General features: G+C 48.2%; 93 non-coding genes across 93 annotated transcripts in view; all 93 read right to left on the minus strand.

Moving 5' to 3' along the window:
• Positions 1-55: 55 nt before the first annotated feature.
• Positions 56-174, minus strand: LOC148991436 (5S ribosomal RNA). The gene has a single exon (XR_016162220.1). It is a non-coding gene; the product is annotated as a 5S ribosomal RNA (ribosomal RNA).
• Positions 175-237: 63 nt separating this feature from the next.
• Positions 238-356, minus strand: LOC148991437 (5S ribosomal RNA). Its single transcript, XR_016157545.1, has one exon. It is a non-coding gene; the product is annotated as a 5S ribosomal RNA (ribosomal RNA).
• A 63-nt stretch (positions 357-419) lies between these two features.
• On the minus strand, positions 420-538 carry LOC148991438 (5S ribosomal RNA). Its single transcript, XR_016157547.1, has one exon. It is a non-coding gene; the product is annotated as a 5S ribosomal RNA (ribosomal RNA).
• Positions 539-601: 63 nt separating this feature from the next.
• Positions 602-720, minus strand: LOC148991439 (5S ribosomal RNA). The gene has a single exon (XR_016157548.1). It is a non-coding gene; the product is annotated as a 5S ribosomal RNA (ribosomal RNA).
• Positions 721-783: 63 nt separating this feature from the next.
• LOC148991440 (5S ribosomal RNA) lies at positions 784-902 on the minus strand. The gene has a single exon (XR_016157549.1). It is a non-coding gene; the product is annotated as a 5S ribosomal RNA (ribosomal RNA).
• A 63-nt stretch (positions 903-965) lies between these two features.
• Positions 966-1084, minus strand: LOC148991441 (5S ribosomal RNA). The gene has a single exon (XR_016157550.1). It is a non-coding gene; the product is annotated as a 5S ribosomal RNA (ribosomal RNA).
• Positions 1085-1147: 63 nt separating this feature from the next.
• Positions 1148-1266, minus strand: LOC148991442 (5S ribosomal RNA). The gene has a single exon (XR_016157551.1). It is a non-coding gene; the product is annotated as a 5S ribosomal RNA (ribosomal RNA).
• A 63-nt stretch (positions 1267-1329) lies between these two features.
• LOC148991443 (5S ribosomal RNA) lies at positions 1330-1448 on the minus strand. Its single transcript, XR_016162221.1, has one exon. It is a non-coding gene; the product is annotated as a 5S ribosomal RNA (ribosomal RNA).
• A 63-nt stretch (positions 1449-1511) lies between these two features.
• On the minus strand, positions 1512-1630 carry LOC148991444 (5S ribosomal RNA). Its single transcript, XR_016157552.1, has one exon. It is a non-coding gene; the product is annotated as a 5S ribosomal RNA (ribosomal RNA).
• Positions 1631-1693: 63 nt separating this feature from the next.
• Positions 1694-1812, minus strand: LOC148991445 (5S ribosomal RNA). Its single transcript, XR_016157553.1, has one exon. It is a non-coding gene; the product is annotated as a 5S ribosomal RNA (ribosomal RNA).
• Positions 1813-1875: 63 nt separating this feature from the next.
• Positions 1876-1994, minus strand: LOC148991446 (5S ribosomal RNA). The gene has a single exon (XR_016157554.1). It is a non-coding gene; the product is annotated as a 5S ribosomal RNA (ribosomal RNA).
• Positions 1995-2057: 63 nt separating this feature from the next.
• LOC148991447 (5S ribosomal RNA) lies at positions 2058-2176 on the minus strand. Its single transcript, XR_016157555.1, has one exon. It is a non-coding gene; the product is annotated as a 5S ribosomal RNA (ribosomal RNA).
• A 63-nt stretch (positions 2177-2239) lies between these two features.
• Positions 2240-2358, minus strand: LOC148991448 (5S ribosomal RNA). Its single transcript, XR_016162461.1, has one exon. It is a non-coding gene; the product is annotated as a 5S ribosomal RNA (ribosomal RNA).
• A 63-nt stretch (positions 2359-2421) lies between these two features.
• LOC148991449 (5S ribosomal RNA) lies at positions 2422-2540 on the minus strand. The gene has a single exon (XR_016157556.1). It is a non-coding gene; the product is annotated as a 5S ribosomal RNA (ribosomal RNA).
• Positions 2541-2603: 63 nt separating this feature from the next.
• Positions 2604-2722, minus strand: LOC148991450 (5S ribosomal RNA). The gene has a single exon (XR_016160306.1). It is a non-coding gene; the product is annotated as a 5S ribosomal RNA (ribosomal RNA).
• Positions 2723-2785: 63 nt separating this feature from the next.
• On the minus strand, positions 2786-2904 carry LOC148991451 (5S ribosomal RNA). The gene has a single exon (XR_016157558.1). It is a non-coding gene; the product is annotated as a 5S ribosomal RNA (ribosomal RNA).
• A 63-nt stretch (positions 2905-2967) lies between these two features.
• Positions 2968-3086, minus strand: LOC148991452 (5S ribosomal RNA). The gene has a single exon (XR_016157559.1). It is a non-coding gene; the product is annotated as a 5S ribosomal RNA (ribosomal RNA).
• Positions 3087-3149: 63 nt separating this feature from the next.
• LOC148991453 (5S ribosomal RNA) lies at positions 3150-3268 on the minus strand. The gene has a single exon (XR_016166537.1). It is a non-coding gene; the product is annotated as a 5S ribosomal RNA (ribosomal RNA).
• A 63-nt stretch (positions 3269-3331) lies between these two features.
• On the minus strand, positions 3332-3450 carry LOC148991454 (5S ribosomal RNA). The gene has a single exon (XR_016157560.1). It is a non-coding gene; the product is annotated as a 5S ribosomal RNA (ribosomal RNA).
• Positions 3451-3513: 63 nt separating this feature from the next.
• Positions 3514-3632, minus strand: LOC148991455 (5S ribosomal RNA). The gene has a single exon (XR_016163600.1). It is a non-coding gene; the product is annotated as a 5S ribosomal RNA (ribosomal RNA).
• Positions 3633-3695: 63 nt separating this feature from the next.
• Positions 3696-3814, minus strand: LOC148991456 (5S ribosomal RNA). The gene has a single exon (XR_016157561.1). It is a non-coding gene; the product is annotated as a 5S ribosomal RNA (ribosomal RNA).
• A 63-nt stretch (positions 3815-3877) lies between these two features.
• Positions 3878-3996, minus strand: LOC148991457 (5S ribosomal RNA). The gene has a single exon (XR_016157563.1). It is a non-coding gene; the product is annotated as a 5S ribosomal RNA (ribosomal RNA).
• A 63-nt stretch (positions 3997-4059) lies between these two features.
• Positions 4060-4178, minus strand: LOC148991458 (5S ribosomal RNA). Its single transcript, XR_016157564.1, has one exon. It is a non-coding gene; the product is annotated as a 5S ribosomal RNA (ribosomal RNA).
• Positions 4179-4344: 166 nt separating this feature from the next.
• On the minus strand, positions 4345-4463 carry LOC148991459 (5S ribosomal RNA). Its single transcript, XR_016157565.1, has one exon. It is a non-coding gene; the product is annotated as a 5S ribosomal RNA (ribosomal RNA).
• A 63-nt stretch (positions 4464-4526) lies between these two features.
• Positions 4527-4645, minus strand: LOC148991460 (5S ribosomal RNA). The gene has a single exon (XR_016160572.1). It is a non-coding gene; the product is annotated as a 5S ribosomal RNA (ribosomal RNA).
• A 63-nt stretch (positions 4646-4708) lies between these two features.
• Positions 4709-4827, minus strand: LOC148991461 (5S ribosomal RNA). The gene has a single exon (XR_016157566.1). It is a non-coding gene; the product is annotated as a 5S ribosomal RNA (ribosomal RNA).
• Positions 4828-4890: 63 nt separating this feature from the next.
• Positions 4891-5009, minus strand: LOC148991462 (5S ribosomal RNA). Its single transcript, XR_016157567.1, has one exon. It is a non-coding gene; the product is annotated as a 5S ribosomal RNA (ribosomal RNA).
• A 63-nt stretch (positions 5010-5072) lies between these two features.
• Positions 5073-5191, minus strand: LOC148991463 (5S ribosomal RNA). The gene has a single exon (XR_016157568.1). It is a non-coding gene; the product is annotated as a 5S ribosomal RNA (ribosomal RNA).
• Positions 5192-5363: 172 nt separating this feature from the next.
• Positions 5364-5482, minus strand: LOC148991464 (5S ribosomal RNA). The gene has a single exon (XR_016157570.1). It is a non-coding gene; the product is annotated as a 5S ribosomal RNA (ribosomal RNA).
• A 63-nt stretch (positions 5483-5545) lies between these two features.
• Positions 5546-5664, minus strand: LOC148991465 (5S ribosomal RNA). Its single transcript, XR_016160573.1, has one exon. It is a non-coding gene; the product is annotated as a 5S ribosomal RNA (ribosomal RNA).
• A 63-nt stretch (positions 5665-5727) lies between these two features.
• On the minus strand, positions 5728-5846 carry LOC148991466 (5S ribosomal RNA). The gene has a single exon (XR_016157571.1). It is a non-coding gene; the product is annotated as a 5S ribosomal RNA (ribosomal RNA).
• A 63-nt stretch (positions 5847-5909) lies between these two features.
• LOC148991467 (5S ribosomal RNA) lies at positions 5910-6028 on the minus strand. The gene has a single exon (XR_016157572.1). It is a non-coding gene; the product is annotated as a 5S ribosomal RNA (ribosomal RNA).
• A 63-nt stretch (positions 6029-6091) lies between these two features.
• Positions 6092-6210, minus strand: LOC148991468 (5S ribosomal RNA). The gene has a single exon (XR_016160422.1). It is a non-coding gene; the product is annotated as a 5S ribosomal RNA (ribosomal RNA).
• Positions 6211-6273: 63 nt separating this feature from the next.
• LOC148991469 (5S ribosomal RNA) lies at positions 6274-6392 on the minus strand. The gene has a single exon (XR_016157573.1). It is a non-coding gene; the product is annotated as a 5S ribosomal RNA (ribosomal RNA).
• Positions 6393-6455: 63 nt separating this feature from the next.
• On the minus strand, positions 6456-6574 carry LOC148991470 (5S ribosomal RNA). The gene has a single exon (XR_016163601.1). It is a non-coding gene; the product is annotated as a 5S ribosomal RNA (ribosomal RNA).
• A 63-nt stretch (positions 6575-6637) lies between these two features.
• LOC148991471 (5S ribosomal RNA) lies at positions 6638-6756 on the minus strand. Its single transcript, XR_016157574.1, has one exon. It is a non-coding gene; the product is annotated as a 5S ribosomal RNA (ribosomal RNA).
• Positions 6757-6819: 63 nt separating this feature from the next.
• Positions 6820-6938, minus strand: LOC148991472 (5S ribosomal RNA). Its single transcript, XR_016157575.1, has one exon. It is a non-coding gene; the product is annotated as a 5S ribosomal RNA (ribosomal RNA).
• A 63-nt stretch (positions 6939-7001) lies between these two features.
• On the minus strand, positions 7002-7120 carry LOC148991473 (5S ribosomal RNA). Its single transcript, XR_016162222.1, has one exon. It is a non-coding gene; the product is annotated as a 5S ribosomal RNA (ribosomal RNA).
• Positions 7121-7183: 63 nt separating this feature from the next.
• On the minus strand, positions 7184-7302 carry LOC148991474 (5S ribosomal RNA). The gene has a single exon (XR_016157576.1). It is a non-coding gene; the product is annotated as a 5S ribosomal RNA (ribosomal RNA).
• A 63-nt stretch (positions 7303-7365) lies between these two features.
• Positions 7366-7484, minus strand: LOC148991475 (5S ribosomal RNA). Its single transcript, XR_016157577.1, has one exon. It is a non-coding gene; the product is annotated as a 5S ribosomal RNA (ribosomal RNA).
• A 63-nt stretch (positions 7485-7547) lies between these two features.
• Positions 7548-7666, minus strand: LOC148991476 (5S ribosomal RNA). The gene has a single exon (XR_016157578.1). It is a non-coding gene; the product is annotated as a 5S ribosomal RNA (ribosomal RNA).
• A 63-nt stretch (positions 7667-7729) lies between these two features.
• Positions 7730-7848, minus strand: LOC148991477 (5S ribosomal RNA). Its single transcript, XR_016157579.1, has one exon. It is a non-coding gene; the product is annotated as a 5S ribosomal RNA (ribosomal RNA).
• A 63-nt stretch (positions 7849-7911) lies between these two features.
• Positions 7912-8030, minus strand: LOC148991478 (5S ribosomal RNA). The gene has a single exon (XR_016157581.1). It is a non-coding gene; the product is annotated as a 5S ribosomal RNA (ribosomal RNA).
• A 63-nt stretch (positions 8031-8093) lies between these two features.
• LOC148991479 (5S ribosomal RNA) lies at positions 8094-8212 on the minus strand. The gene has a single exon (XR_016157582.1). It is a non-coding gene; the product is annotated as a 5S ribosomal RNA (ribosomal RNA).
• Positions 8213-8384: 172 nt separating this feature from the next.
• On the minus strand, positions 8385-8503 carry LOC148991480 (5S ribosomal RNA). The gene has a single exon (XR_016157583.1). It is a non-coding gene; the product is annotated as a 5S ribosomal RNA (ribosomal RNA).
• A 63-nt stretch (positions 8504-8566) lies between these two features.
• Positions 8567-8685, minus strand: LOC148991481 (5S ribosomal RNA). The gene has a single exon (XR_016157584.1). It is a non-coding gene; the product is annotated as a 5S ribosomal RNA (ribosomal RNA).
• A 63-nt stretch (positions 8686-8748) lies between these two features.
• Positions 8749-8867, minus strand: LOC148991482 (5S ribosomal RNA). The gene has a single exon (XR_016157585.1). It is a non-coding gene; the product is annotated as a 5S ribosomal RNA (ribosomal RNA).
• Positions 8868-8930: 63 nt separating this feature from the next.
• LOC148991483 (5S ribosomal RNA) lies at positions 8931-9049 on the minus strand. Its single transcript, XR_016157586.1, has one exon. It is a non-coding gene; the product is annotated as a 5S ribosomal RNA (ribosomal RNA).
• Positions 9050-9112: 63 nt separating this feature from the next.
• Positions 9113-9231, minus strand: LOC148991484 (5S ribosomal RNA). The gene has a single exon (XR_016160423.1). It is a non-coding gene; the product is annotated as a 5S ribosomal RNA (ribosomal RNA).
• Positions 9232-9294: 63 nt separating this feature from the next.
• On the minus strand, positions 9295-9413 carry LOC148991485 (5S ribosomal RNA). Its single transcript, XR_016157587.1, has one exon. It is a non-coding gene; the product is annotated as a 5S ribosomal RNA (ribosomal RNA).
• A 63-nt stretch (positions 9414-9476) lies between these two features.
• LOC148991486 (5S ribosomal RNA) lies at positions 9477-9595 on the minus strand. Its single transcript, XR_016163602.1, has one exon. It is a non-coding gene; the product is annotated as a 5S ribosomal RNA (ribosomal RNA).
• Positions 9596-9658: 63 nt separating this feature from the next.
• LOC148991487 (5S ribosomal RNA) lies at positions 9659-9777 on the minus strand. The gene has a single exon (XR_016157588.1). It is a non-coding gene; the product is annotated as a 5S ribosomal RNA (ribosomal RNA).
• A 63-nt stretch (positions 9778-9840) lies between these two features.
• On the minus strand, positions 9841-9959 carry LOC148991488 (5S ribosomal RNA). The gene has a single exon (XR_016157589.1). It is a non-coding gene; the product is annotated as a 5S ribosomal RNA (ribosomal RNA).
• Positions 9960-10022: 63 nt separating this feature from the next.
• Positions 10023-10141, minus strand: LOC148991489 (5S ribosomal RNA). The gene has a single exon (XR_016162223.1). It is a non-coding gene; the product is annotated as a 5S ribosomal RNA (ribosomal RNA).
• Positions 10142-10204: 63 nt separating this feature from the next.
• On the minus strand, positions 10205-10323 carry LOC148991490 (5S ribosomal RNA). The gene has a single exon (XR_016157590.1). It is a non-coding gene; the product is annotated as a 5S ribosomal RNA (ribosomal RNA).
• A 63-nt stretch (positions 10324-10386) lies between these two features.
• LOC148991491 (5S ribosomal RNA) lies at positions 10387-10505 on the minus strand. The gene has a single exon (XR_016157592.1). It is a non-coding gene; the product is annotated as a 5S ribosomal RNA (ribosomal RNA).
• Positions 10506-10568: 63 nt separating this feature from the next.
• Positions 10569-10687, minus strand: LOC148991492 (5S ribosomal RNA). Its single transcript, XR_016157593.1, has one exon. It is a non-coding gene; the product is annotated as a 5S ribosomal RNA (ribosomal RNA).
• A 63-nt stretch (positions 10688-10750) lies between these two features.
• Positions 10751-10869, minus strand: LOC148991493 (5S ribosomal RNA). Its single transcript, XR_016157594.1, has one exon. It is a non-coding gene; the product is annotated as a 5S ribosomal RNA (ribosomal RNA).
• Positions 10870-10932: 63 nt separating this feature from the next.
• LOC148991494 (5S ribosomal RNA) lies at positions 10933-11051 on the minus strand. Its single transcript, XR_016157595.1, has one exon. It is a non-coding gene; the product is annotated as a 5S ribosomal RNA (ribosomal RNA).
• Positions 11052-11114: 63 nt separating this feature from the next.
• On the minus strand, positions 11115-11233 carry LOC148991495 (5S ribosomal RNA). The gene has a single exon (XR_016157596.1). It is a non-coding gene; the product is annotated as a 5S ribosomal RNA (ribosomal RNA).
• A 172-nt stretch (positions 11234-11405) lies between these two features.
• LOC148991496 (5S ribosomal RNA) lies at positions 11406-11524 on the minus strand. Its single transcript, XR_016157597.1, has one exon. It is a non-coding gene; the product is annotated as a 5S ribosomal RNA (ribosomal RNA).
• Positions 11525-11587: 63 nt separating this feature from the next.
• Positions 11588-11706, minus strand: LOC148991497 (5S ribosomal RNA). The gene has a single exon (XR_016157598.1). It is a non-coding gene; the product is annotated as a 5S ribosomal RNA (ribosomal RNA).
• A 63-nt stretch (positions 11707-11769) lies between these two features.
• On the minus strand, positions 11770-11888 carry LOC148991498 (5S ribosomal RNA). The gene has a single exon (XR_016157599.1). It is a non-coding gene; the product is annotated as a 5S ribosomal RNA (ribosomal RNA).
• A 63-nt stretch (positions 11889-11951) lies between these two features.
• Positions 11952-12070, minus strand: LOC148991499 (5S ribosomal RNA). Its single transcript, XR_016157600.1, has one exon. It is a non-coding gene; the product is annotated as a 5S ribosomal RNA (ribosomal RNA).
• Positions 12071-12133: 63 nt separating this feature from the next.
• LOC148991500 (5S ribosomal RNA) lies at positions 12134-12252 on the minus strand. Its single transcript, XR_016160424.1, has one exon. It is a non-coding gene; the product is annotated as a 5S ribosomal RNA (ribosomal RNA).
• Positions 12253-12315: 63 nt separating this feature from the next.
• LOC148991501 (5S ribosomal RNA) lies at positions 12316-12434 on the minus strand. The gene has a single exon (XR_016157601.1). It is a non-coding gene; the product is annotated as a 5S ribosomal RNA (ribosomal RNA).
• A 63-nt stretch (positions 12435-12497) lies between these two features.
• Positions 12498-12616, minus strand: LOC148991502 (5S ribosomal RNA). Its single transcript, XR_016163603.1, has one exon. It is a non-coding gene; the product is annotated as a 5S ribosomal RNA (ribosomal RNA).
• Positions 12617-12679: 63 nt separating this feature from the next.
• LOC148991503 (5S ribosomal RNA) lies at positions 12680-12798 on the minus strand. The gene has a single exon (XR_016157603.1). It is a non-coding gene; the product is annotated as a 5S ribosomal RNA (ribosomal RNA).
• A 63-nt stretch (positions 12799-12861) lies between these two features.
• LOC148991504 (5S ribosomal RNA) lies at positions 12862-12980 on the minus strand. The gene has a single exon (XR_016157604.1). It is a non-coding gene; the product is annotated as a 5S ribosomal RNA (ribosomal RNA).
• Positions 12981-13043: 63 nt separating this feature from the next.
• LOC148991505 (5S ribosomal RNA) lies at positions 13044-13162 on the minus strand. Its single transcript, XR_016162224.1, has one exon. It is a non-coding gene; the product is annotated as a 5S ribosomal RNA (ribosomal RNA).
• Positions 13163-13225: 63 nt separating this feature from the next.
• LOC148991506 (5S ribosomal RNA) lies at positions 13226-13344 on the minus strand. Its single transcript, XR_016157605.1, has one exon. It is a non-coding gene; the product is annotated as a 5S ribosomal RNA (ribosomal RNA).
• A 63-nt stretch (positions 13345-13407) lies between these two features.
• LOC148991507 (5S ribosomal RNA) lies at positions 13408-13526 on the minus strand. The gene has a single exon (XR_016157606.1). It is a non-coding gene; the product is annotated as a 5S ribosomal RNA (ribosomal RNA).
• A 63-nt stretch (positions 13527-13589) lies between these two features.
• Positions 13590-13708, minus strand: LOC148991508 (5S ribosomal RNA). The gene has a single exon (XR_016161573.1). It is a non-coding gene; the product is annotated as a 5S ribosomal RNA (ribosomal RNA).
• Positions 13709-13771: 63 nt separating this feature from the next.
• On the minus strand, positions 13772-13890 carry LOC148991509 (5S ribosomal RNA). The gene has a single exon (XR_016166549.1). It is a non-coding gene; the product is annotated as a 5S ribosomal RNA (ribosomal RNA).
• A 63-nt stretch (positions 13891-13953) lies between these two features.
• LOC148991510 (5S ribosomal RNA) lies at positions 13954-14072 on the minus strand. The gene has a single exon (XR_016157607.1). It is a non-coding gene; the product is annotated as a 5S ribosomal RNA (ribosomal RNA).
• A 63-nt stretch (positions 14073-14135) lies between these two features.
• LOC148991511 (5S ribosomal RNA) lies at positions 14136-14254 on the minus strand. Its single transcript, XR_016160611.1, has one exon. It is a non-coding gene; the product is annotated as a 5S ribosomal RNA (ribosomal RNA).
• A 63-nt stretch (positions 14255-14317) lies between these two features.
• LOC148991512 (5S ribosomal RNA) lies at positions 14318-14436 on the minus strand. Its single transcript, XR_016157608.1, has one exon. It is a non-coding gene; the product is annotated as a 5S ribosomal RNA (ribosomal RNA).
• Positions 14437-14499: 63 nt separating this feature from the next.
• Positions 14500-14618, minus strand: LOC148991513 (5S ribosomal RNA). The gene has a single exon (XR_016157609.1). It is a non-coding gene; the product is annotated as a 5S ribosomal RNA (ribosomal RNA).
• Positions 14619-14681: 63 nt separating this feature from the next.
• Positions 14682-14800, minus strand: LOC148991514 (5S ribosomal RNA). Its single transcript, XR_016157610.1, has one exon. It is a non-coding gene; the product is annotated as a 5S ribosomal RNA (ribosomal RNA).
• A 63-nt stretch (positions 14801-14863) lies between these two features.
• On the minus strand, positions 14864-14982 carry LOC148991515 (5S ribosomal RNA). The gene has a single exon (XR_016157611.1). It is a non-coding gene; the product is annotated as a 5S ribosomal RNA (ribosomal RNA).
• Positions 14983-15045: 63 nt separating this feature from the next.
• LOC148991516 (5S ribosomal RNA) lies at positions 15046-15164 on the minus strand. The gene has a single exon (XR_016157612.1). It is a non-coding gene; the product is annotated as a 5S ribosomal RNA (ribosomal RNA).
• Positions 15165-15227: 63 nt separating this feature from the next.
• Positions 15228-15346, minus strand: LOC148991517 (5S ribosomal RNA). The gene has a single exon (XR_016157615.1). It is a non-coding gene; the product is annotated as a 5S ribosomal RNA (ribosomal RNA).
• A 63-nt stretch (positions 15347-15409) lies between these two features.
• On the minus strand, positions 15410-15528 carry LOC148991518 (5S ribosomal RNA). Its single transcript, XR_016160904.1, has one exon. It is a non-coding gene; the product is annotated as a 5S ribosomal RNA (ribosomal RNA).
• A 173-nt stretch (positions 15529-15701) lies between these two features.
• Positions 15702-15820, minus strand: LOC148991519 (5S ribosomal RNA). The gene has a single exon (XR_016157616.1). It is a non-coding gene; the product is annotated as a 5S ribosomal RNA (ribosomal RNA).
• A 63-nt stretch (positions 15821-15883) lies between these two features.
• Positions 15884-16002, minus strand: LOC148991520 (5S ribosomal RNA). Its single transcript, XR_016157617.1, has one exon. It is a non-coding gene; the product is annotated as a 5S ribosomal RNA (ribosomal RNA).
• Positions 16003-16065: 63 nt separating this feature from the next.
• Positions 16066-16184, minus strand: LOC148991521 (5S ribosomal RNA). The gene has a single exon (XR_016161519.1). It is a non-coding gene; the product is annotated as a 5S ribosomal RNA (ribosomal RNA).
• Positions 16185-16247: 63 nt separating this feature from the next.
• On the minus strand, positions 16248-16366 carry LOC148991522 (5S ribosomal RNA). Its single transcript, XR_016161520.1, has one exon. It is a non-coding gene; the product is annotated as a 5S ribosomal RNA (ribosomal RNA).
• Positions 16367-16429: 63 nt separating this feature from the next.
• LOC148991523 (5S ribosomal RNA) lies at positions 16430-16548 on the minus strand. The gene has a single exon (XR_016157618.1). It is a non-coding gene; the product is annotated as a 5S ribosomal RNA (ribosomal RNA).
• Positions 16549-16611: 63 nt separating this feature from the next.
• LOC148991524 (5S ribosomal RNA) lies at positions 16612-16730 on the minus strand. Its single transcript, XR_016157619.1, has one exon. It is a non-coding gene; the product is annotated as a 5S ribosomal RNA (ribosomal RNA).
• A 63-nt stretch (positions 16731-16793) lies between these two features.
• LOC148991525 (5S ribosomal RNA) lies at positions 16794-16912 on the minus strand. Its single transcript, XR_016157620.1, has one exon. It is a non-coding gene; the product is annotated as a 5S ribosomal RNA (ribosomal RNA).
• Positions 16913-16975: 63 nt separating this feature from the next.
• LOC148991526 (5S ribosomal RNA) lies at positions 16976-17094 on the minus strand. Its single transcript, XR_016157621.1, has one exon. It is a non-coding gene; the product is annotated as a 5S ribosomal RNA (ribosomal RNA).
• A 63-nt stretch (positions 17095-17157) lies between these two features.
• On the minus strand, positions 17158-17276 carry LOC148991527 (5S ribosomal RNA). Its single transcript, XR_016163633.1, has one exon. It is a non-coding gene; the product is annotated as a 5S ribosomal RNA (ribosomal RNA).
• A 171-nt stretch (positions 17277-17447) lies between these two features.
• LOC148991528 (5S ribosomal RNA) overlaps positions 17448-17529 on the minus strand; it is a 119-nt gene continuing 37 nt past the window's right edge. The window contains exon 1 of the ribosomal RNA XR_016157622.1: positions 17448-17529. This exon is cut by the window's right edge and continues 37 nt beyond it. This is a non-coding gene — a ribosomal RNA (5S ribosomal RNA).

Below are 17529 nucleotides of genomic sequence, written 5' to 3' on the forward strand. Positions count from 1 at the left end.
CTGCCAAAATTGGGCTATTTGAATGGTTAGAACATTAGGGTAGTAAACTATATAAAGCTTACAGCACCTGGTATTCCCAGGCGGTCTCCCATCCAAGTACTAACCAGGCCCGACCCTGCTTAGCTTCCGAGATCAGACGAGTTCGGGCGTTCTCTAGGTGGTATGGCCGTAAGCGAAATCTGCTGCCAAAATTGGGCTATTTGAATGGTTAGAACATTAGGGTAGTAAACTACATAAAGCTTACAGCACCTGGTATTCCCAGGCGGTCTCCCATCCAAGTACTAACCAGGCCCGACCCTGCTTAGCTTCCGAGATCAGACGAGTTCGGGCGTTCTCAAGGTGGTATGGCCGTAAGCGAAATCTGCTGCCAAAATTGGGCTATTTGAATGGTTAGAACATTAGGGTAGTAAACTATATAAAGCTTACAGCACCTGGTATTCCCAGGCGGTCTCCCATCCAAGTACTAACCAGGCCCGACCCTGCTTAGCTTCCGAGATCAGACGAGTTCGGGCGTTCTCAAGGTGGTATGGCCGTAAGCGAAATCTGCTGCCAAAATTGGGCTATTTGAATGGTTAGAACATTAGGGTAGTAAACTATATAAAGCTTACAGCACCTGGTATTCCCAGGCGGTCTCCCATCCAAGTACTAACCAGGCCCGACCCTGCTTAGCTTCCGAGATCAGACGAGTTCGGGCGTTCTCAAGGTGGTATGGCCGTAAGCGAAATCTGCTGCCAAAATTGGGCTATTTGAATGGTTAGAACATTAGGGTAGTAAACTATATAAAGCTTACAGCACCTGGTATTCCCAGGCGGTCTCCCATCCAAGTACTAACCAGGCCCGACCCTGCTTAGCTTCCGAGATCAGACGAGTTCGGGCGTTCTCAAGGTGGTATGGCCGTAAGCGAAATCTGCTGCCAAAATTGGGCTATTTGAATGGTTAGAACATTAGGGTAGTAAACTATATAAAGCTTACAGCACCTGGTATTCCCAGGCGGTCTCCCATCCAAGTACTAACCAGGCCCGACCCTGCTTAGCTTCCGAGATCAGACGAGTTCGGGCGTTCTCAAGGTGGTATGGCCGTAAGCGAAATCTGCTGCCAAAATTGGGCTATTTGAATGGTTAGAACATTAGGGTAGTAAACTATATAAAGCTTACAGCACCTGGTATTCCCAGGCGGTCTCCCATCCAAGTACTAACCAGGCCCGACCCTGCTTAGCTTCCGAGATCAGACGAGTTCGGGCGTTCTCAAGGTGGTATGGCCGTAAGCGAAATCTGCTGCCAAAATTGGGCTATTTGAATGGTTAGAACATTAGGGTAGTAAACTATATAAAGCTTACAGCACCTGGTATTCCCAGGCGGTCTCCCATCCAAGTACTAACCAGGCCCGACCCTGCTTAGCTTCCGAGATCAGACGAGTTCGGGCGTTCTCTAGGTGGTATGGCCGTAAGCGAAATCTGCTGCCAAAATTGGGCTATTTGAATGGTTAGAACATTAGGGTAGTAAACTACATAAAGCTTACAGCACCTGGTATTCCCAGGCGGTCTCCCATCCAAGTACTAACCAGGCCCGACCCTGCTTAGCTTCCGAGATCAGACGAGTTCGGGCGTTCTCAAGGTGGTATGGCCGTAAGCGAAATCTGCTGCCAAAATTGGGCTATTTGAATGGTTAGAACATTAGGGTAGTAAACTATATAAAGCTTACAGCACCTGGTATTCCCAGGCGGTCTCCCATCCAAGTACTAACCAGGCCCGACCCTGCTTAGCTTCCGAGATCAGACGAGTTCGGGCGTTCTCAAGGTGGTATGGCCGTAAGCGAAATCTGCTGCCAAAATTGGGCTATTTGAATGGTTAGAACATTAGGGTAGTAAACTATATAAAGCTTACAGCACCTGGTATTCCCAGGCGGTCTCCCATCCAAGTACTAACCAGGCCCGACCCTGCTTAGCTTCCGAGATCAGACGAGTTCGGGCGTTCTCAAGGTGGTATGGCCGTAAGCGAAATCTGCTGCCAAAATTGGGCTATTTGAATGGTTAGAACATTAGGGTAGTAAACTATATAAAGCTTACAGCACCTGGTATTCCCAGGCGGTCTCCCATCCAAGTACTAACCAGGCCCGACCCTGCTTAGCTTCCGAGATCAGACGAGTTCGGGCGTTCTCAAGGTGGTATGGCCGTAAGCGAAATCTGCTGCCAAAATTGGGCTATTTGAATGGTTAGAACATTAGGGTAGTAAACTATATAAAGCTTACAGCACCTGGTATTCCCAGGCGGTCTCCCATCCAAGTACTAAGCAGGCCCGACCCTGCTTAGCTTCCGAGATCAGACGAGTTCGGGCGTTCTCAAGGTGGTATGGCCGTAAGCGAAATCTGCTGCCAAAATTGGGCTATTTGAATGGTTAGAACATTAGGGTAGTAAACTATATAAAGCTTACAGCACCTGGTATTCCCAGGCGGTCTCCCATCCAAGTACTAACCAGGCCCGACCCTGCTTAGCTTCCGAGATCAGACGAGTTCGGGCGTTCTCAAGGTGGTATGGCCGTAAGCGAAATCTGCTGCCAAAATTGGGCTATTTGAATGGTTAGAACATTAGGGTAGTAAACTATATAAAGCTTACAGCACCTGGTATTCTCAGGCGGTCTCCCATCCAAGTACTAACCAGGCCCGACCCTGCTTAGCTTCCGAGATCAGACGAGTTCGGGCGTTCTCAAGGTGGTATGGCCGTAAGCGAAATCTGCTGCCAAAATTGGGCTATTTGAATGGTTAGAACATTAGGGTAGTAAACTATATAAAGCTTACAGCACCTGGTATTCCCAGGCGGTCTCCCATCCAAGTACTAACCAGGCCCGACCCTGCTTAGCTTCCGAGATCAGACGAGTTCGGGCGTTCTCAAGGTGGTATGGCCGTAAGCGAAATCTGCTGCCAAAATTGGGCTATTTGAATGGTTAGAACATTAGGGTAGTAAACTATATAAAGCTTACAGCACCTGGTATTCCCAGGCGGTCTCCCATCCAAGTACTAACCAGGCCCGACCCTGCTTAGCTTCCGAGATCAGACGAGTTCGGGCGTTCTCAAGGTGGTATGGCCGTAAGCGAAATCTGCTGCTAAAATTGGGCTATTTGAATGGTTAGAACATTAGGGTAGTAAACTATATAAAGCTTACAGCACCTGGTATTCCCAGGCGGTCTCCCATCCAAGTACTAACCAGGCCCGACCCTGCTTAGCTTCCGAGATCAGACGAGTTCGGGCGTTCTCAGGGTGGTATGGCCGTAAGCGAAATCTGCTGCCAAAATTGGGCTATTTGAATGGTTAGAACATTAGGGTAGTAAACTATATAAAGCTTACAGCACCTGGTATTCCCAGGCGGTCTCCCATCCAAGTACTAACCAGGCCCGACCCTGCTTAGCTTCCGAGATCAGACGAGTTCGGGCGTTCTCAAGGTGGTATGGCCGTAAGCGAAATCTGCTGCCAAAATTGGGCTATTTGAATGGTTAGAACATTAGGGTAGTAAACTATATAAAGCTTACAGCACCTGGTATTCCCAGGCGGTCTCCCATCCAAGTACTAACCAGGCCCGACCCTGCTTAGCTTCCGAGATCAGACGAGTTCGGGCGTTCTCAAGGTGGTATGGCCCTAAGCGAAATCTGCTGCCAAAATTGGGCTATTTGAATGGTTAGAACATTAGGGTAGTAAACTATATAAAGCTTACAGCACCTGGTATTCCCAGGCGGTCTCCCATCCAAGTACTAACCAGGCCCGACCCTGCTTAGCTTCCGAGATCAGACGAGTTCGGGCGTTCTCAAGGTGGTATGGCCGTAAGCGAAATCTGCTGCCAAAATTGGGCTATTTGAATGGTTAGAACATTAGGGTAGTAAACTATATAAAGCTTACAGCACCTGGTATTCCCAGGCGGTCTCCCATCCAAGTACTAACCAGGCCCGACCCTGCTTAGCTTCCGAGATCAGACGAGTTCGGGCGTTCTCAAGGTGGTATGGCCGTAAGCGAAATCTGCTGCCAAAATTGGGCTATTTGAATGGTTAGAACATTAGGGTAGTAAACTATATAAAGCTTACAGCACCTGGTATTCCCAGGCGGTCTCCCATCCAAGTACTAACCAGGCCCGACCCTGCTTAGCTTCCGAGATCAGACGAGTTCGGGCGTTCTCAAGGTGGTATGGCCGTAAGCGAAATCTGCTGCCAAAATTGGGCTATTTGAAGAAGAAAAAAAAGAGACTCTTTCAGGCTTTCTGAAGAAACTCAGAGAATATTTCAGGCTTTTCGAGGGGGAAAAAAGACAATTTAGGATTTTTGAACCATTTCATTGACTCTTTTTTTTTTTTTTTAAACAATAAAGCTTACAGCACCTGGTATTCCCAGGCGGTCTCCCATCCAAGTACTAACCAGGCCCGACCCTGCTTAGCTTCCGAGATCAGACGAGTTCGGGCGTTCTCAAGGTGGTATGGCCGTAAGCGAAATCTGCTGCCAAAATTGGGCTATTTGAATGGTTAGAACATTAGGGTAGTAAACTATATAAAGCTTACAGCACCTGGTATTCCCAGGCGGTCTCCCATCCAAGTACTAACCAGGCCCGACCCTGCTTAGCTTCCGAGATCAGACGAGTTCGGGCGTTCTCAAGGTGGTATGGCCATAAGCGAAATCTGCTGCCAAAATTGGGCTATTTGAATGGTTAGAACATTAGGGTAGTAAACTATATAAAGCTTACAGCACCTGGTATTCCCAGGCGGTCTCCCATCCAAGTACTAACCAGGCCCGACCCTGCTTAGCTTCCGAGATCAGACGAGTTCGGGCGTTCTCAAGGTGGTATGGCCGTAAGCGAAATCTGCTGCCAAAATTGGGCTATTTGAATGGTTAGAACATTAGGGTAGTAAACTATATAAAGCTTACAGCACCTGGTATTCCCAGGCGGTCTCCCATCCAAGTACTAACCAGGCCCGACCCTGCTTAGCTTCCGAGATCAGACGAGTTCGGGCGTTCTCAAGGTGGTATGGCCGTAAGCGAAATCTGCTGCCAAAATTGGGCTATTTGAATGGTTAGAACATTAGGGTAGTAAACTATATAAAGCTTACAGCACCTGGTATTCCCAGGCGGTCTCCCATCCAAGTACTAACCAGGCCCGACCCTGCTTAGCTTCCGAGATCAGACGAGTTCGGGCGTTCTCAAGGTGGTATGGCCGTAAGCGAAATCTGCTGCCAAAATTGGGCTATTTGAAGAAGAAAAAAAAGAGACTCTTTCAGGCTTTCTGAAGAAACTCAGAGAATATTTCAGGCTTTTCGAGGGGGAAAAAAGACAATTTAGGATTTTTGAACCATTTCATTGACTCTTTTTTTTTTTTTTTTTTTTTAAACAATAAAGCTTACAGCACCTGGTATTCCCAGGCGGTCTCCCATCCAAGTACTAACCAGGCCCGACCCTGCTTAGCTTCCGAGATCAGACGAGTTCGGGCGTTCTCAAGGTGGTATGGCCGTAAGCGAAATCTGCTGCCAAAATTGGGCTATTTGAATGGTTAGAACATTAGGGTAGTAAACTATATAAAGCTTACAGCACCTGGTATTCCCAGGCGGTCTCCCATCCAAGTACTAACCAGGCCCGACCCTGCTTAGCTTCCGAGATCAGACGAGTTCGGGCGTTCTCAAGGTGGTATGGCCATAAGCGAAATCTGCTGCCAAAATTGGGCTATTTGAATGGTTAGAACATTAGGGTAGTAAACTATATAAAGCTTACAGCACCTGGTATTCCCAGGCGGTCTCCCATCCAAGTACTAACCAGGCCCGACCCTGCTTAGCTTCCGAGATCAGACGAGTTCGGGCGTTCTCAAGGTGGTATGGCCGTAAGCGAAATCTGCTGCCAAAATTGGGCTATTTGAATGGTTAGAACATTAGGGTAGTAAACTATATAAAGCTTACAGCACCTGGTATTCCCAGGCGGTCTCCCATCCAAGTACTAACCAGGCCCGACCCTGCTTAGCTTCCGAGATCAGACGAGTTCGGGCGTTCTCAAGGTGGTATGGCCGTAAGCGAAATCTGCTGCCAAAATTGGGCTATTTGAATGGTTAGAACATTAGGGTAGTAAACTATATAAAGCTTACAGCACCTGGTATTCCCAGGCGGTCTCCCATCCAAGTACTAACCAGGCCCGACCCCGCTTAGCTTCCGAGATCAGACGAGTTCGGGCGTTCTCAAGGTGGTATGGCCGTAAGCGAAATCTGTTGCCAAAATTGGGCTATTTGAATGGTTAGAACATTAGGGTAGTAAACTATATAAAGCTTACAGCACCTGGTATTCCCAGGCGGTCTCCCATCCAAGTACTAACCAGGCCCGACCCTGCTTAGCTTCCGAGATCAGACGAGTTCGGGCGTTCTCAAGGTGGTATGGCCGTAAGCGAAATCTGCTGCCAAAATTGGGCTATTTGAATGGTTAGAACATTAGGGTAGTAAACTATATAAAGCTTACAGCACCTGGTATTCCCAGGCGGTCTCCCATCCAAGTACTAACCAGGCCCGACCCTGCTTAGCTTCCGAGATCAGACGAGTTCGGGCGTTCTCAAGGTGGTATGGCCCTAAGCGAAATCTGCTGCCAAAATTGGGCTATTTGAATGGTTAGAACATTAGGGTAGTAAACTATATAAAGCTTACAGCACCTGGTATTCCCAGGCGGTCTCCCATCCAAGTACTAACCAGGCCCGACCCTGCTTAGCTTCCGAGATCAGACGAGTTCGGGCGTTCTCAAGGTGGTATGGCCGTAAGCGAAATCTGCTGCCAAAATTGGGCTATTTGAATGGTTAGAACATTAGGGTAGTAAACTATATAAAGCTTACAGCACCTGGTATTCCCAGGCGGTCTCCCATCCAAGTACTAACCAGGCCCGACCCTGCTTAGCTTCCGAGATCAGACGAGTTCGGGCGTTCTCAAGGTGGTATGGCCGTAAGCGAAATCTGCTGCCAAAATTGGGCTATTTGAATGGTTAGAACATTAGGGTAGTAAACTATATAAAGCTTACAGCACCTGGTATTCCCAGGCGGTCTCCCATCCAAGTACTAACCAGGCCCGACCCTGCTTAGCTTCCGAGATCAGACGAGTTCGGGCGTTCTCTAGGTGGTATGGCCGTAAGCGAAATCTGCTGCCAAAATTGGGCTATTTGAATGGTTAGAACATTAGGGTAGTAAACTACATAAAGCTTACAGCACCTGGTATTCCCAGGCGGTCTCCCATCCAAGTACTAACCAGGCCCGACCCTGCTTAGCTTCCGAGATCAGACGAGTTCGGGCGTTCTCAAGGTGGTATGGCCGTAAGCGAAATCTGCTGCCAAAATTGGGCTATTTGAATGGTTAGAACATTAGGGTAGTAAACTATATAAAGCTTACAGCACCTGGTATTCCCAGGCGGTCTCCCATCCAAGTACTAACCAGGCCCGACCCTGCTTAGCTTCCGAGATCAGACGAGTTCGGGCGTTCTCAAGGTGGTATGGCCGTAAGCGAAATCTGCTGCCAAAATTGGGCTATTTGAATGGTTAGAACATTAGGGTAGTAAACTATATAAAGCTTACAGCACCTGGTATTCCCAGGCGGTCTCCCATCCAAGTACTAACCAGGCCCGACCCTGCTTAGCTTCCGAGATCAGACGAGTTCGGGCGTTCTCAAGGTGGTATGGCCGTAAGCGAAATCTGCTGCCAAAATTGGGCTATTTGAATGGTTAGAACATTAGGGTAGTAAACTATATAAAGCTTACAGCACCTGGTATTCCCAGGCGGTCTCCCATCCAAGTACTAACCAGGCCCGACCCTGCTTAGCTTCCGAGATCAGACGAGTTCGGGCGTTCTCAAGGTGGTATGGCCGTAAGCGAAATCTGCTGCCAAAATTGGGCTATTTGAATGGTTAGAACATTAGGGTAGTAAACTATATAAAGCTTACAGCACCTGGTATTCCCAGGCGGTCTCCCATCCAAGTACTAACCAGGCCCGACCCTGCTTAGCTTCCGAGATCAGACGAGTTCGGGCGTTCTCAAGGTGGTATGGCCGTAAGCGAAATCTGCTGCCAAAATTGGGCTATTTGAATGGTTAGAACATTAGGGTAGTAAACTATATAAAGCTTACAGCACCTGGTATTCCCAGGCGGTCTCCCATCCAAGTACTAACCAGGCCCGACCCTGCTTAGCTTCCGAGATCAGACGAGTTCGGGCGTTCTCAAGGTGGTATGGCCGTAAGCGAAATCTGCTGCCAAAATTGGGCTATTTGAAGAAGAAAAAAAAGAGACTCTTTCAGGCTTTCTGAAGAAACTCAGAGAATATTTCAGGCTTTTCGAGGGGAAAAAAAGACAATTTAGGATTTTTGAACCATTTCATTGACTCTTTTTTTTTTTTTTTTTTTTTAAACAATAAAGCTTACAGCACCTGGTATTCCCAGGCGGTCTCCCATCCAAGTACTAACCAGGCCCGACCCTGCTTAGCTTCCGAGATCAGACGAGTTCGGGCGTTCTCAAGGTGGTATGGCCGTAAGCGAAATCTGCTGCCAAAATTGGGCTATTTGAATGGTTAGAACATTAGGGTAGTAAACTATATAAAGCTTACAGCACCTGGTATTCCCAGGCGGTCTCCCATCCAAGTACTAACCAGGCCCGACCCTGCTTAGCTTCCGAGATCAGACGAGTTCGGGCGTTCTCAAGGTGGTATGGCCGTAAGCGAAATCTGCTGCCAAAATTGGGCTATTTGAATGGTTAGAACATTAGGGTAGTAAACTATATAAAGCTTACAGCACCTGGTATTCCCAGGCGGTCTCCCATCCAAGTACTAACCAGGCCCGACCCTGCTTAGCTTCCGAGATCAGACGAGTTCGGGCGTTCTCAAGGTGGTATGGCCGTAAGCGAAATCTGCTGCCAAAATTGGGCTATTTGAATGGTTAGAACATTAGGGTAGTAAACTACATAAAGCTTACAGCACCTGGTATTCCCAGGCGGTCTCCCATCCAAGTACTAACCAGGCCCGACCCTGCTTAGCTTCCGAGATCAGACGAGTTCGGGCGTTCTCAAGGTGGTATGGCCGTAAGCGAAATCTGCTGCCAAAATTGGGCTATTTGAATGGTTAGAACATTAGGGTAGTAAACTATATAAAGCTTACAGCACCTGGTATTCCCAGGCGGTCTCCCATCCAAGTACTAACCAGGCCCGACCCCGCTTAGCTTCCGAGATCAGACGAGTTCGGGCGTTCTCAAGGTGGTATGGCCGTAAGCGAAATCTGTTGCCAAAATTGGGCTATTTGAATGGTTAGAACATTAGGGTAGTAAACTATATAAAGCTTACAGCACCTGGTATTCCCAGGCGGTCTCCCATCCAAGTACTAACCAGGCCCGACCCTGCTTAGCTTCCGAGATCAGACGAGTTCGGGCGTTCTCAAGGTGGTATGGCCGTAAGCGAAATCTGCTGCCAAAATTGGGCTATTTGAATGGTTAGAACATTAGGGTAGTAAACTATATAAAGCTTACAGCACCTGGTATTCCCAGGCGGTCTCCCATCCAAGTACTAACCAGGCCCGACCCTGCTTAGCTTCCGAGATCAGACGAGTTCGGGCGTTCTCAAGGTGGTATGGCCCTAAGCGAAATCTGCTGCCAAAATTGGGCTATTTGAATGGTTAGAACATTAGGGTAGTAAACTATATAAAGCTTACAGCACCTGGTATTCCCAGGCGGTCTCCCATCCAAGTACTAACCAGGCCCGACCCTGCTTAGCTTCCGAGATCAGACGAGTTCGGGCGTTCTCAAGGTGGTATGGCCGTAAGCGAAATCTGCTGCCAAAATTGGGCTATTTGAATGGTTAGAACATTAGGGTAGTAAACTATATAAAGCTTACAGCACCTGGTATTCCCAGGCGGTCTCCCATCCAAGTACTAACCAGGCCCGACCCTGCTTAGCTTCCGAGATCAGACGAGTTCGGGCGTTCTCAAGGTGGTATGGCCGTAAGCGAAATCTGCTGCCAAAATTGGGCTATTTGAATGGTTAGAACATTAGGGTAGTAAACTATATAAAGCTTACAGCACCTGGTATTCCCAGGCGGTCTCCCATCCAAGTACTAACCAGGCCCGACCCTGCTTAGCTTCCGAGATCAGACGAGTTCGGGCGTTCTCTAGGTGGTATGGCCGTAAGCGAAATCTGCTGCCAAAATTGGGCTATTTGAATGGTTAGAACATTAGGGTAGTAAACTACATAAAGCTTACAGCACCTGGTATTCCCAGGCGGTCTCCCATCCAAGTACTAACCAGGCCCGACCCTGCTTAGCTTCCGAGATCAGACGAGTTCGGGCGTTCTCAAGGTGGTATGGCCGTAAGCGAAATCTGCTGCCAAAATTGGGCTATTTGAATGGTTAGAACATTAGGGTAGTAAACTATATAAAGCTTACAGCACCTGGTATTCCCAGGCGGTCTCCCATCCAAGTACTAACCAGGCCCGACCCTGCTTAGCTTCCGAGATCAGACGAGTTCGGGCGTTCTCAAGGTGGTATGGCCGTAAGCGAAATCTGCTGCCAAAATTGGGCTATTTGAATGGTTAGAACATTAGGGTAGTAAACTATATAAAGCTTACAGCACCTGGTATTCCCAGGCGGTCTCCCATCCAAGTACTAACCAGGCCCGACCCTGCTTAGCTTCCGAGATCAGACGAGTTCGGGCGTTCTCAAGGTGGTATGGCCGTAAGCGAAATCTGCTGCCAAAATTGGGCTATTTGAATGGTTAGAACATTAGGGTAGTAAACTATATAAAGCTTACAGCACCTGGTATTCCCAGGCGGTCTCCCATCCAAGTACTAACCAGGCCCGACCCTGCTTAGCTTCCGAGATCAGACGAGTTCGGGCGTTCTCAAGGTGGTATGGCCGTAAGCGAAATCTGCTGCCAAAATTGGGCTATTTGAATGGTTAGAACATTAGGGTAGTAAACTATATAAAGCTTACAGCACCTGGTATTCCCAGGCGGTCTCCCATCCAAGTACTAACCAGGCCCGACCCTGCTTAGCTTCCGAGATCAGACGAGTTCGGGCGTTCTCAAGGTGGTATGGCCGTAAGCGAAATCTGCTGCCAAAATTGGGCTATTTGAATGGTTAGAACATTAGGGTAGTAAACTATATAAAGCTTACAGCACCTGGTATTCCCAGGCGGTCTCCCATCCAAGTACTAACCAGGCCCGACCCTGCTTAGCTTCCGAGATCAGACGAGTTCGGGCGTTCTCAAGGTGGTATGGCCGTAAGCGAAATCTGCTGCCAAAATTGGGCTATTTGAAGAAGAAAAAAAAGAGACTCTTTCAGGCTTTCTGAAGAAACTCAGAGAATATTTCAGGCTTTTCGAGGGGAAAAAAAGACAATTTAGGATTTTTGAACCATTTCATTGACTCTTTTTTTTTTTTTTTTTTTTTAAACAATAAAGCTTACAGCACCTGGTATTCCCAGGCGGTCTCCCATCCAAGTACTAACCAGGCCCGACCCTGCTTAGCTTCCGAGATCAGACGAGTTCGGGCGTTCTCAAGGTGGTATGGCCGTAAGCGAAATCTGCTGCCAAAATTGGGCTATTTGAATGGTTAGAACATTAGGGTAGTAAACTATATAAAGCTTACAGCACCTGGTATTCCCAGGCGGTCTCCCATCCAAGTACTAACCAGGCCCGACCCTGCTTAGCTTCCGAGATCAGACGAGTTCGGGCGTTCTCAAGGTGGTATGGCCGTAAGCGAAATCTGCTGCCAAAATTGGGCTATTTGAATGGTTAGAACATTAGGGTAGTAAACTATATAAAGCTTACAGCACCTGGTATTCCCAGGCGGTCTCCCATCCAAGTACTAACCAGGCCCGACCCTGCTTAGCTTCCGAGATCAGACGAGTTCGGGCGTTCTCAAGGTGGTATGGCCGTAAGCGAAATCTGCTGCCAAAATTGGGCTATTTGAATGGTTAGAACATTAGGGTAGTAAACTACATAAAGCTTACAGCACCTGGTATTCCCAGGCGGTCTCCCATCCAAGTACTAACCAGGCCCGACCCTGCTTAGCTTCCGAGATCAGACGAGTTCGGGCGTTCTCAAGGTGGTATGGCCGTAAGCGAAATCTGCTGCCAAAATTGGGCTATTTGAATGGTTAGAACATTAGGGTAGTAAACTATATAAAGCTTACAGCACCTGGTATTCCCAGGCGGTCTCCCATCCAAGTACTAACCAGGCCCGACCCCGCTTAGCTTCCGAGATCAGACGAGTTCGGGCGTTCTCAAGGTGGTATGGCCGTAAGCGAAATCTGTTGCCAAAATTGGGCTATTTGAATGGTTAGAACATTAGGGTAGTAAACTATATAAAGCTTACAGCACCTGGTATTCCCAGGCGGTCTCCCATCCAAGTACTAACCAGGCCCGACCCTGCTTAGCTTCCGAGATCAGACGAGTTCGGGCGTTCTCAAGGTGGTATGGCCGTAAGCGAAATCTGCTGCCAAAATTGGGCTATTTGAATGGTTAGAACATTAGGGTAGTAAACTATATAAAGCTTACAGCACCTGGTATTCCCAGGCGGTCTCCCATCCAAGTACTAACCAGGCCCGACCCTGCTTAGCTTCCGAGATCAGACGAGTTCGGGCGTTCTCAAGGTGGTATGGCCCTAAGCGAAATCTGCTGCCAAAATTGGGCTATTTGAATGGTTAGAACATTAGGGTAGTAAACTATATAAAGCTTACAGCACCTGGTATTCCCAGGCGGTCTCCCATCCAAGTACTAACCAGGCCCGACCCTGCTTAGCTTCCGAGATCAGACGAGTTCGGGCGTTCTCAAGGTGGTATGGCCGTAAGCGAAATCTGCTGCCAAAATTGGGCTATTTGAATGGTTAGAACATTAGGGTAGTAAACTATATAAAGCTTACAGCACCTGGTATTCCCAGGCGGTCTCCCATCCAAGTACTAACCAGGCCCGACCCTGCTTAGCTTCCGAGATCAGACGAGTTCGGGCGTTCTCAAGGTGGTATGGCCGTAAGCGAAATCTGCTGCCAAAATTGGGCTATTTGAATGGTTAGAACATTAGGGTAGTAAACTATATAAAGCTTACAGCACCTGGTATTCCCAGGCGGTCTCCCATCCAAGTACTAACCAGGCCCGACCCTGCTTAGCTTCCGAGATCAGACGAGTTCGGGCGTTCTCTAGGTGGTATGGCCGTAAGCGAAATCTGCTGCCAAAATTGGGCTATTTGAATGGTTAGAACATTAGGGTAGTAAACTACATAAAGCTTACAGCACCTGGTATTCCCAGGCGGTCTCCCATCCAAGTACTAACCAGGCCCGACCCTGCTTAGCTTCCGAGATCAGACGAGTTCGGGCGTTCTCAAGGTGGTATGGCCGTAAGCGAAATCTGCTGCCAAAATTGGGCTATTTGAATGGTTAGAACATTAGGGTAGTAAACTATATAAAGCTTACAGCACCTGGTATTCCCAGGCGGTCTCCCATCCAAGTACTAACCAGGCCCGACCCTGCTTAGCTTCCGAGATCAGACGAGTTCGGGCGTTCTCAAGGTGGTATGGCCGTAAGCGAAATCTGCTGCCAAAATTGGGCTATTTGAATGGTTAGAACATTAGGGTAGTAAACTATATAAAGCTTACAACACCTGGTATTCCCAGGCGGTCTCCCATCCAAGTACTAACCAGGCCCGACCCTGCTTAGCTTCCGAGATCAGACGAGTTCGGGCGTTCTCAAGGTGGTATGGCCGTAAGCGAAATCTGCTGCCAAAATTGGGCTATTTGAATGGTTAGAACATTAGGGTAGTAAACTATATAAAGCTTACAGCACCTGGTATTCCCAGGCGGTCTCCCATCCAAGTACTAACCAGGCCCGACCCTGCTTAGCTTCCGAGATCAGACGAGTTCGGGCGTTCTCAGGGTGGTATGGCCGTAAGCGAAATCTGCTGCCAAAATTGGGCTATTTGAATGGTTAGAACATTAGGGTAGTAAACTATATAAAGCTTACAGCACCTGGTATTCCCAGGCGGTCTCCCATCCAAGTACTAACCAGGCCCGACCCTGCTTAGCTTCCGAGATCAGACGAGTTCGGGCGTTCTCAAGGTGGTATGGCCGTAAGCGAAATCTGCTGCCAAAATTGGGCTATTTGAATGGTTAGAACATTAGGGTAGTAAACTATATAAAGCTTACAGCACCTGGTATTCCCAGGCGGTCTCCCATCCAAGTACTAACCAGGCCCGACCCTGCTTAGCTGCCGAGATCAGACGAGTTCGGGCGTTCTCAAGGTGGTATGGCCGTAAGCGAAATCTGCTGCCAAAATTGGGCTATTTGAATGGTTAGAACATTAGGGTAGTAAACTATATAAAGCTTACAGCACCTGGTATTCCCAGGCGGTCTCCCATCCAAGTACTAACCAGGCCCGACCCTGCTTAGCTTCCGAGATCAGACGAGTTCGGGCGTTCTCAAGGTGGTATGGCCGTAAGCGAAATCTGCTGCCAAAATTGGGCTATTTGAATGGTTAGAACATTAGGGTAGTAAACTATATAAAGCTTACAGCACCTGGTATTCCCAGGCGGTCTCCCATCCAAGTACTAACCAGGCCCGACCCTGCTTAGCTTCCGAGATCAGACGAGTTCGGGCGTTCTCAAGGTGGTATGGCCGTAAGCGAAATCTGCTGCCAAAATTGGGCTATTTGAATGGTTAGAACATTAGGGTAGTAAACTATATAAAGCTTACAGCACCTGGTATTCCCAGGCGGTCTCCCATCCAAGTACTAACCAGGCCCGACCCTGCTTAGCTTCCGAGATCAGACGAGTTCGGGCGTTCTCAAGGTGGTATGGCCGTAAGCGAAATCTGCTGCCAAAATTGGGCTATTTGAATGGTTAGAACATTAGGGTAGTAAACTATATAAAGCTTACAGCACCTGGTATTCCCAGGCGGTCTCCCATCCAAGTACTAACCAGGCCCGACCCTGCTTAGCTTCCGAGATCAGACGAGTTCGGGCGTTCTCAAGGTGGTATGGCCGTAAGCGAAATCTGCTGCCAAAATTGGGCTATTTGAATGGTTAGAACATTAGGGTAGTAAACTATATAAAGCTTACAGCACCTGGTATTCCCAGGCGGTCTCCCATCCAAGTACTAACCAGGCCCGACCCTGCTTAGCTTCCGAGATCAGACGAGTTCGGGCGTTCTCAAGGTGGTATGGCCGTAAGCGAAATCTGCTGCCAAAATTGGGCTATTTGAATGGTTAGAACATTAGGGTAGTAAACTATATAAAGCTTACAGCACCTGGTATTCCCAGGCGGTCTCCCATCCAAGTACTAACCAGGCCCGACCCTGCTTAGCTTCCGAGATCAGACGAGTTCGGGCGTTCTCAAGGTGGTATGGCCGTAAGCGAAATCTGCTGCCAAAATTGGGCTATTTGAATGGTTAGAACATTAGGGTAGTAAACTATATAAAGCTTACAGCACCTGGTATTCCCAGGCGGTCTCCCATTCAAGTACTAACCAGGCCCGACCCTGCTTAGCTTCCGAGATCAGACGAGTTCGGGCGTTCTCAAGGTGGTATGGCCGTAAGCGAAATCCGCTGCCAAAATTGGGCTATTTGAAGAAGAAAAAAAAAGAGACTCTTTCAGGCTTTCTGAAGAAACTCAGAGAATATTTCAGGCATTTCGAGGGGAAAAAAGACAATTTAGGATTTTTGAACCATTTCATTGACTCTTTTTTTTTTTTTTTTTTTTTTAAACAATAAAGCTTACAGCACCTGGTATTCCCAGGCGGTCTCCCATCCAAGTACTAACCAGGCCCGACCCTGCTTAGCTTCCGAGATCAGACGAGTTCGGGCGTTCTCAAGGTGGTATGGCCGTAAGCGAAATCTGCTGCCAAAATTGGGCTATTTGAATGGTTAGAACATTAGGGTAGTAAACTATATAAAGCTTACAGCACCTGGTATTCCCAGGCGGTCTCCCATCCAAGTACTAACCAGGCCCGACCCTGCTTAGCTTCCGAGATCAGACGAGTTCGGGCGTTCTCAAGGTGGTATGGCCGTAAGCGAAATCTGCTGCCAAAATTGGGCTATTTGAATGGTTAGAACATTAGGGTAGTAAACTATATAAAGCTTACAGCACCTGGTATTCCCAGGCGGTCTCCCATCCAAGTACTAACCAGGCCCGACCCTGCTTAGCTTCCGAGATCAGACGAGTTCGGGCGTCCTCAAGGTGGTATGGCCGTAAGCGAAATCTGCTGCCAAAATTGGGCTATTTGAATGGTTAGAACATTAGGGTAGTAAACTATATAAAGCTTACAGCACCTGGTATTCCCAGGCGGTCTCCCATCCAAGTACTAACCAGGCCCGACCCTGCTTAGCTTCCGAGATCAGACGAGTTCGGGCGTCCTCAAGGTGGTATGGCCGTAAGCGAAATCTGCTGCCAAAATTGGGCTATTTGAATGGTTAGAACATTAGGGTAGTAAACTATATAAAGCTTACAGCACCTGGTATTCCCAGGCGGTCTCCCATCCAAGTACTAACCAGGCCCGACCCTGCTTAGCTTCCGAGATCAGACGAGTTCGGGCGTTCTCAAGGTGGTATGGCCGTAAGCGAAATCTGCTGCCAAAATTGGGCTATTTGAATGGTTAGAACATTAGGGTAGTAAACTATATAAAGCTTACAGCACCTGGTATTCCCAGGCGGTCTCCCATCCAAGTACTAACCAGGCCCGACCCTGCTTAGCTTCCGAGATCAGACGAGTTCGGGCGTTCTCAAGGTGGTATGGCCGTAAGCGAAATCTGCTGCCAAAATTGGGCTATTTGAATGGTTAGAACATTAGGGTAGTAAACTATATAAAGCTTACAGCACCTGGTATTCCCAGGCGGTCTCCCATCCAAGTACTAACCAGGCCCGACCCTGCTTAGCTTCCGAGATCAGACGAGTTCGGGCGTTCTCAAGGTGGTATGGCCGTAAGCGAAATCTGCTGCCAAAATTGGGCTATTTGAATGGTTAGAACATTAGGGTAGTAAACTATATAAAGCTTACAGCACCTGGTATTCCCAGGCGGTCTCCCATCCAAGTACTAACCAGGCCCGACCCTGCTTAGCTTCCGAGATCAGACGAGTTCGGGCGTTCTCAAGGTGGTATGGCCGTAAGCGAAATCTGCTGCCAAAATTGGGCTATTTGAATGGTTAGAACATTAGGGTAGTAAACTATATAAAGCTTACAGCACCTGGTATTCCCAGGCGGTCTCCCATTCAAGTACTAACCAGGCCCGACCCTGCTTAGCTTCGGAGATCAGACGAGTTCGGGCGTTCTCAAGGTGGTATGGCCGTAAGCGAAATCCGCTGCCAAAATTGGGCTATTTGAAGAAGAAAAAAAAAGAGACTCTTTCAGGCTTTCTGAAGAAACTCAGAGAATATTTCAGGCATTTCGAGGGGAAAAAAGACAATTTAGGATTTTTGAACCATTTCATTGACTCTTTTTTTTTTTTTTTTTTTTAAACAATAAAGCTTACAGCACCTGGTATTCCCAGGCGGTCTCCCATCCAAGTACTAACCAGGCCCGACCCTGCTTAGCTTCCGAGATCAGA

This window comes from Pimephales promelas, chromosome 3 (genome assembly GCF_988280905.1).
Source record: "Pimephales promelas chromosome 3, fPimPro1.hap1.1, whole genome shotgun sequence".
NCBI classification, from domain to species: domain Eukaryota; kingdom Metazoa; phylum Chordata; class Actinopteri; order Cypriniformes; family Leuciscidae; genus Pimephales; species Pimephales promelas.